Genomic DNA, 9,844 nt, shown 5'->3' with positions numbered 1-9,844 from the left:
AATTTGCCCAATGCAATACGTTGTTTGATTTCCTGACTGCTGCTTCCATGGGTGTTGACTCTGGATCCAAGTAAAATTAAATCATTGTCGACTTCCATATTTTCTCCATTTATCATGATGCTGCTTATTGGTCCAGTGTGAGGATTTCTGTTTTCTTTACGTTGAGGTGTAATCCATACTGAAGGCTGTGGTCTTTGATCTTCATCAATAAGTGCTTCAAGTCTTCCTTAATTTCAGCAAGCAAAGTTATGTCATCTGCATATCACAGGTTGTTAATTAGTCTTCTTCCAATCCTGATGCCTCGTTCTTCTTCATATAGTCCAGCTTCTCAGATTATTTGCTCAGCATACAGATTGAATAAATATGGTGAAAGAATAAAACCCTGATGCATACCTTTCTGGATTTTAAATCACACAGTAACTCCTTGTTCTGTTCAAATGACCATCTCTTGGTCTATGTACAGATTCCTCATGAGCACAATCAAGTGTTCTGAAATTCCCATTCTTCACAATGTTAACCATAATTTGTTATGATCCACACAGTCAAATGCCTATGCATAGTCAATAAAACACAGGTAAACATCTTTCTGGTATTCTCTGCTTTCAGTCAGGCTCCATCTGACATCAGCAATGATATCCCTTGTTCCATGTCCTCTACTGAATCCGGCTTGAATTTCTGGCAGTTCCCTGTCAATGTACTGCTGCAACCATTTTTGAATTATCTTTAGCAAAATTTTACTTGCATGTGATATTAATGATCTTGTTCAGTAATTTCCACATTCCATTAGATCACCTTTCTTTGGAATGGACACAAATATGGATCTCTTCCAGTTGGTTGCCCAGGTAGCTGTCTTCCAAATTTCTTGGCATAGATGAGTGAGTGCTTCCAGTGTTGCATCCATTTGTTGAAACATCTCTATTGGTATTCCTTCAATTCCTGGAGTTTGTTTTTCACCAATGCCTTCAGTGAAGCTTGAACTTCTTCCTTCAGTACTATTGATTCTTGATCATATGCTACCTCCTGAAATAGTTGAATTTTGACCAGTTGTTTTTGGTACAATGACTCTATGTTTTCTTCTATCTTCTTTTGATGCTTCTTGTGTCATTCAGTATTTTGCCAGAGAAACCTTCAATATTGCAACTTGAGGTTTGAATTTTTTATTCAGTTCCTTCAGCTTGAGAAATGCTGAGTGAGTTCTTCTCTTTTAGTTTTCTAACAGCAGGTCTTTGCACATGTCATTATAATACTTTGCTTTGTCTTCTCAAGCTGCCCTTTTATATCTTCTGTTGAGCTCTTTTACTTCATCATTTCTCCCATTTGCTTTAGCTACTGTACTTTCGAGAGCAAGTTTCAGAATCTTTTCTAACATTCATTTTGGTCTTTTCTTTCTTTCCTGTCTTTTTAATGACCTTTTCCTTTCTTCAGGTATGATGTCCTTTATGTCATTCCACAACTCATCTGGTCTTGGGTCATTAGTGTTCAGTGTGTCAAATCTATTCTTGAGATGGCCTCTAAATTCAGGTGGGATATATTCAAGGTGGTGCTTTGGCTCTTCTGGACTTGTTTTATTTTTCTTCAGCTTCAATTTGAAGTTGCATATGAGCAATTAATCATCTGTTCCGCAGCTGGCTCCTGGCATTGTTCCAACTGATGATATTAAGCTTCTCTATCGTCTCTTTCCACGGATGAAGTTGATTTGATTTCTGTGTATTCCATCTTGTGAGGGCCACATGTATAGTCACTGTTTATGTTGTTGAAAAAAGGTATTTCCAATGAATAGGTCATTGGTTTTGCAAAATTCTATCATTCGATCTCTGGCATGGTTTCTATCACCAAGATCATATTTTCCAACCATTGGTCCTTCTTTGTTTTCAACTTTTGCATTCCAGTCATCAGTAATTATCATTGAATCTTGATTGCATGTTTGATCAATAATAACAATAGCAACAACAATAATAATAGCAGCCAACATTTACAGATCTCTTTCCATATGAAAGCACTTTATAGGCATAATATCATTTAATCTTCTCAGTAATCCTAAAAAGTAGGTTCTATTTTATTTCCATTTTACGTATAAAGAAACTTAGTTTCCTGTGACTTGCCCAATGTCATAGAGTTGGTGAGGGGTAAAACCAGGCCTAGAACCAGACTCAAGTTTCTCCAAAGCTGTATTTCAACCTTCTGCTAAATGCTTCAATTGACTGTGCCATGATTTTTAGCTTCACTAGCATAATCTTTATACAATTCAATTGAACTGATTCTTTTTTAGCACTTACTATAATTCTCTAAGGAGCCCTGGTGGTGCAGTGGTTAAAGCGCTTGGCTACTGACTGAAAGGTCCGTGGTTTGAACCCACTAGCCACTCCATGGGAGAAAGATGTGGCAGTCTGATTTGGTAGATTATAGTATTGGAAACCCTATAGGGCAGTTCTACTCTATCCTATAGGGTCACTATGAGTCAGAATCAACTTGACAGCAATGGGTTATACTTCTTTAGGAGCTCCTGGATGATGCAAATGGTTAAGCACTCAACTACTAGCCAAAAAGTTGGCAATTCGAACCCCCCCAGAGGTGTCTCAGAAGAGAGGCCTGGAAGTTTACTTCCAAAAGTCCACAACCTTGAAAACCCTGTGGAGCACAGTTTTGCACTCACAGGGTCACCATGAGTCAGAATTAACTCACAGCAACAATAACAGTACTTCTCCCTGAGTCCGTTTCTTCATCTCTAAATTGCAGTTGATAATAATTCTCTTCAAATGGCTGTTTTGAGGATTGAATGCAATATAATAAATGTTCAAGAAGTATCTGTTTTCCTTCTTTACCCCTGAAAAACAAATATAAATTGATTTGCTGAAATAATAACAACTGGAGTTCAGAACACCAATAAAACTAAGAAAATAAGTCAGGTATGAAATTGATGATGTTTGGAATAGTCTACCTACCTACTTGGGGTGTCACACACCATGCTACAAATTTTGAGATGCAGTGCATTGCACTGACACCAGAACTAAAAAACTTGGGAAGTGGTGAAGGCATCCTTCTCACTGATTCAGCAAACATTTTTACTGAGCCACTTTTCCCAGCACTGTAGGTTCATAGATAAACACAACAGACATGACACTAGCTCTCATGGAGATTACATTCTAATGGGAGAAACAGAAAATAAACAACAAATAAATAAGATATTTCAAAGAGCAGCAAGTTTTCTAAAAATAAGATAATCATGTAGAATGTAAGTTGGGGTGAGAAGGGGCTCTTGTAGAGGATGTGGGTAGGTGAGCCCTCTCTGGAAGATGACGTTTGTACAAAGACCTGGATATTGAGGAAGAGCCAGCCACAGAAAGAGCTGAGGCCCTGAGCCAGGAATGAGAGATGCATATTCAAGGAATAAAAAGAAACTCTGTGGCTGGTGTGGTGTGAACAAGAGGGCAAATGGTAGCATAATGAGATGAGAGATATAATTGAGGCTAGATCTTGTAAAACCTTGAAAGATCATGTAAAACCTTGAGGTTTGTATTTTATTCTAAGTTCAACAGGTAAGATACTATGAGAAGGTCTTTTCTTTTTTTCCTAGCAGGAGGCTGTTAACTTCATCTGTTTAATTCTTTGAAAAGCCACCTTGGACCAAAAAAATATGGACTTTTGATTTATGACAAACATAGCATTCAGGTGGTGAAGGAAATGGTCTTTATTTCAATAAATTATGGCATGTCAATAGGGAGGGTAGCCATATGGTTAAAAAAAAATTCATCTTAACCCCTGCCTCTTACCATACACTAAAATCAAGTTTATGTGGATTATAAATCTAAATATGAAAGGTAAAATGATAAAGATTCTAAAAGATAATAAGGAGAATATTCTCATGACCTTGTGTTTTAATTACCTAGTATTGCTATAACATAAATACCACAAGTGAGTGGCTTTAACAAACAGAAATTTATTGTCTCACAGTCTATGAGGCTAAAAGTACAAATTCAGAATGCCAGCTCCCGGGGAAGGCTTTCTCTCTCTTTGTCAGCTCTGGGGGAGGGTGTTTCTCATCAATCTTCCCCTGGTCTAGAAGCTTCTCAGCACAGGGACCCCTGGTCCAAAGGATGCACTCCGCTCTCGGCTCTTCTTTCTTGGTCGTATGCGGTCCCTTCCCTCTCTGCTAAATTCTCTCTTTTATATCTTGAAAGAGATCGACTCAAGATACAACCTAATCCTGTAGATTGAGTAGTGCCTCATTAACATAACTACCTCTAACACTGCCTCATTAACATCATAGAAGTTAGGATTTAAAACACATAGGATAACCATATTAGATCACAAAATGGAGGACAACCACACAGTACTGGGAATCATGGCCTACCTAGCCAAGTTGACACACATTTTAGGGGAATACAATTCAATCCATAACACCTTGGATAGTGTCTTAGGCTAGGTTCTCTAGAGAAGCAAAACCAGTAAAGCATATAAATATATATACATAGAGAGAGATTTTTACCAAGGAAATGGCTCACTTGGTCGTAAAGGCTAGAACTTCCCAAGTCCACGGGTCAGGATAGAGGCTTCTCCTGATTTACATAGCTGCAGGGACTGGTGAACTCAAGATTGGCAGGTCAGTGAGCAGGGCTCTTGGCCACAGCCTGTGAATATCAATGAATTCCAAGATTGGCAGGCAAGACCACAGGTAAACTGCCAGCTTAAGTCCCAAGAACCAGAGTTCAGATAAACAGGAGCCGGATTCAGGATCCAGCATGAGCAAAAAGCCCCCAAGCCTTGCCAGAATGTCCACTTATATTCGATGCGGGCCACACACCCAAGCAAACTCCCTTTCAAATGATTGGCTACTCACAGCAGATCCCATCTTGAGGGTGACCACATACCAAATCTCAATAAGGAAGTGATCACAACATTATGTGACTGCCAAAACACTGAGAATCATGGCCACATTGACACACAATCTTAACCATCACAGATAGATAACATTTCCTAAACACAATAAAAAAATCACTAGCTATACAGGAAAATATTGATTAATTGGACCTCAATAAAATTAATAACTTCTGTTCATCAAAAGATACCATTAAGAGAAGAAAAGGGAGGCCACAGGATGGGAGGGGATATTTACAATACATATAACCTCATATGACTCATATCCAGCATGTATAAAGAATTCCTACAAATTAATAAGGAAGAGATGGATATCACAATAGAGTAATGGGCAAATTACATAAGCAGGTACTTCACAAAAGAAGTTTTCTAAATAGATATTAAACATGTGGAAAAGTACTCAACATCATTACTCATCAGGTAAATTCAAATTAATTCTAACTAAAACCACAGTGATATATCACTATATACTCACGGAAAAAAATATAAATATTAAAATACAAAAATTAAAATTAAAAATAGGTTGATAATAGCAAATGTTGATGAGAATATCGAGCAACTGGAATTTTCATACATGGCTTATAAGAGTGTATATTGGTTTTTCCACTTTGGAGAACTGTTAGGAGCATATATTAAAGCCGAACCTATGCACACCTTACTCAGCGGTTCTACTTCTGGGAATATAGCCAACGAAAACGCTTACATATATGTACCAAAAGATTTTTGAAAAACTGGAAACACCTCAAATAGCCATCAACAACAGAATAAATAAATAAATTGAAGTGTATTCATACAATGGAATACTACACAGCAATGAAAAAAACATGTTGCTGACACAGGCGACATCGTGGTTGAATCTCACACACATAATGTTGAGTAAAAGGAGCTGAACACAAAAGATTACATACTGAATGGCTCCATTTTATAAAGTTCAAAAATCAGTAAAATTAGTCTATAGTGTCAGAAGTCAGATTTGTGATTACCTTTGAGGAGGAGTAAGGGGGTAATAATTGGGGCGACATGAGGAGGCCTAGTAATGTTCTGTTTCATTACCTGGGTGTTGGTTACACAGTTGTGCTCACTTTGGGATAATTCACCATGCTGTTCACATGATTTGCATCCTTTTTTGTATGAGTGTATATACTTTAGAAATAATTTTGGGGAGAAATAGCGGAATCAGAAACCAGTAAAGAGGCTGTAGTAGCAGTCCAGGAAGGAGATTATGATAACTTGGACTAGAGGGGTTGTGGTGGAGAGAGAGAGAAGAAGAACACTAGTTTAGAATATACTTTGGTGGAAGAGCTTAAATGACTTGCTGATGAACTGATGCTGAGGGAAGAGGAGAATTCAACAGTGGCCCCTGGGTTTGTGGCCCAAACATCGAGGCAGATGGTGGAGTCACTTGCCAAAATAAGGAAGACCAGGAAAGAAACCAACACCATATGGACAGCACCATTTAGATGTTCAATACATTACTTCATTTATTTTCCCTCAACACTTTCCCTGGTAGTTATTTTTAATCCCCATTTCACAGAACAGGAAACTGAGGCTTGCAGGGATGAAATGATCTGTCCAGGGTTACACAGGTCTGGAAAGAAACATAACGGAAATATTTAATCTGGGAGGCCATCTGGTGTAATGGTTGGAGCATGCCAATGTAAGCGTCAAACAGCCTGGGTTTGTAGCCTGCCTCTGTCAGGGTGTCACCTTGGGCAAGTCTTTTGACTTCCTTGTCTTCAGTTTTCCTATTCATGAAATGGGGATAAGAGTCATCCCTACCTCATAGGGTTAACATATGTCAAGGACTTTAAAGGGACCAGATACAAGTCAGCCCTCCCTCTATAAAGTAGCCATTACCTGGGTCCATGTGGATTTCCCAAAGGAGTGGAGAGACAGAAGGTAGATTTTAGTTCTTACGCCAAGACAGGAGTTTCATTAGCATGGTAATTTTCCTTGAAAACACTGAAACAAATGATGGCATATAATGTTATTGCCACATAATAGAGACCATCGGGACCAAAATCCAGGAGCCAAAAGACATAAAGTTCATACAATAGAGGAAATCCTGGCTTGGCCAGGTGTTGGTCACCTTGGTGCCAATAGGCTTTCCTGTACAGTTGCAGAGGAAAATTGTTACTATTATTCAGCAGCCATTTTGGAGAGCTAAATTCCAGCCTCCCCAAGGTGCTCTTGGGGGAAGAAGGGTAGAATTTGACTTTCTGGAATGGGTAGTTCAAAGAGTTCTGCACTACTGGGTTAAGTGATGCTTCTCATCACTTCTCTCTTACATAAAATAGCAAATGCCTATAAACTGAACCCCCTGCATCCAGTGCCTTCCTCTTCAACAAATACTTACTGAGCACCTACATTGGTCCAGGTGCTCTGCTAGGTGCTAGAAAACAGTAAGAAGAAACCCACAGGCATGATGACCTCATGGAGCTTCAGGTCCACATCAATGCAGAGTGATATTTCTAATGTTAGTGGAAAGGGCTTTGCAAATTCTAAGGGATTGATTCAATGTTGTTACTATGGGGATGATCAAGGTGGCAATTGCTAAAGCAGAGTTCTTGCCTTTCAATGGCTCTCCATTGCCTACAGGATAAAGGCATGGCAGTCAAATTCAAACCAAATTCCAGGCTAATTTTCCATCCTCTACTGCCTACATCAACCTTACACTTTATCCACACCGAACCACCAACCAGTAAAAAAGCAGTTGCCATCAAGTCAACTCTGACTCATGGCAACCCCATGTGTGTCAGAGTAGAGCTATGCTCAATAGGGGTGTCAATGGCTGAGTTTTTTGGAATTAGATCTCCAGGCCTTTCTTCCTAGCCACCTCTGGGTTAACTTGAACCTCTTTTGTACCACCCAGGGTGTCATGGATTGAATTATGTTCCCCCAAAAATGTGTGTATCAATTTGTCTGGGCCATGATTCCCAGTATTGTGTGATTTTCCTATATGTTGCAAATCCAGCCTCTACGATGTTAACGAGGGAGGATGGGTGGCAGTTGTGTTAGTGAGGCAGGACTCAGTCTACAAGATTGGATTGTGTCTTGAGGCAATCTCTCGAGATATAAAAGAGAGAAGCAAGCAGAGATACAGAGGACCTCATATCACCAAGAAAGCAGTGCCAAGACCAGAGTGCTTCCTTTGGACCCAGGGTCCCTACGTGGAGAAGCTCCTAGTCCGGGGGAAGATTGATGAGAAGGCCAACAGAGAGAGAAAGCCTTCCCCTGGAGCTAATGCCCTGAATTCGGACTTTTAGCCTACATTACTGTAAAGAAATAAATTTGTTAAAGCCATCCACTTGTGGTATTTCTGTTGTAGCAGCACTAGATGACTAAGATTCAGGGACTCCAAGCCACTAACAGTTCCCTCATTTTCACACCTCAAGGCTTTTGAATATCCTGTTTCCTCTGTCTGGAATGCTCCCCACCATGCTTTCCACTTACCTGGAAAACCTCACTTAACCCTTCAATGTCCAATTTCAACCTCCTGTAGCTCCTCCCCACAAGTAGTGTTCCTTCCTTCCTCTCCTGCTCTCAAAGCACTCTCTACATGAATGTTTCTCAACAGGGGTGAAGATATATCAAAGCAACCTAAGAATCATCTTCAAATCCCAGGAATATCACTACTCACCAGAAACTCTGATTCCGTAAGTCCGAGATACATAGTGGTTAAAAGCTCATGCTGAGTCAAACAAACCCAGGTTAAGTCCCACTTCAGCTGTTCACCAGCTTCATAACCTTGGCCAAGTTACTTAACCTTCCTAAGAAGAGCTTTGTCTTCTCGTCACTGCATCTGGGATTTCAAGACTTCTCTATGAAAGTTACACAGCAGGCTTAGCAGTTTGGGAGCCTGGGTTTTAGGCCCAGTCTCCCAAACTCCCACCCTGCTACTGAATTGATGGGTGACCTTGGGCAAATCACCTCTGCCCCTAGGCCCCATCTCCTTGGGAGATGCTCTTTGAGCCAGAGGATCATCAGACCGGGGGGCGCTATCTATAAAACAGGGATATTAAGCAGGAATGATTAGTTGAGATAAACTATGTAAAATTCTTAGCACAGTGCCTGACTCCTAGCAAGTACTCAACAAATTGTAAGTGTTAATGAAAAGACTTTCAGGTTACTCTGACTCTGACACCTACCCATTTCTTCCCCTCCCCACCCCTCGCTAGGTTGAGAAACACTGCTGAGCATGTATCAAATTATATTATTTATTTGTCTGTGCTTTTTACTAATGCTAGATCCTGGAGAGTAGCAGCCATGCCTTAGTTCTAGATCCCCAACATATAGCACAGTACCAGAAATAGTGTCACCACTTACAAGCTCTGTGATCTTTGTCAAGTCAGCCTGTTTCTTCAGGTCTCAGTTGTTTTAGCTGTAAAATGGGGAGAATAATGTCTACCAAATAGGGGTGTTGTGAACACCAAATGAGATCATTGATGTGAAAGTGTTTTGTATGATGTGGACAAGTAAGCTGAAGTTATGGTTTTATCCTCCAGAGTCAAAAAAGGGCTGTGATTCAGGCCTGTAACTTCACAGCCACTTATCTGTAGCTCTCCCCTTCCTCACCTCCCCTCTCCCATGAAACACTAGTGTGATCCTCTTTCCTTAAACATTCTTAGTTGATTTATACCTAATAGAAGATTCCAGAATCCAGTCTTTCCAGGGAGAAAGGGACTAGGAATGCTTTGGTGTAAGGTCAATTCCTCTCAGAATGCTGACTACTGAGATACTGCAGTGAACAGGACTGACATGTTCCTTGCCCTAGTAGAGTTTCCTTTCTAGTTTGGAAGAAGCCAACAATAAACAAGAAAATGCATAAGCAAAATAATTTCATAGAGAAATATGTATGAAGAAAAAGTGAAACAGATAATGTTTAGAGTAGTTGGGGAAACAAATATTAGATAGCGTGACCAGAGAAGGCTCCCTTGAGAAGGTGACATTTGAGGCTGAGATCCAAATG

This window comes from Trichechus manatus, unplaced genomic scaffold, assembly GCF_000243295.1.
Source record: "Trichechus manatus latirostris isolate Lorelei unplaced genomic scaffold, TriManLat1.0 scaffold00011, whole genome shotgun sequence".
Taxonomy (NCBI): Eukaryota; Metazoa; Chordata; class Mammalia; order Sirenia; family Trichechidae; genus Trichechus; species Trichechus manatus.
This window is presented reverse-complemented; position numbering follows the sequence as displayed.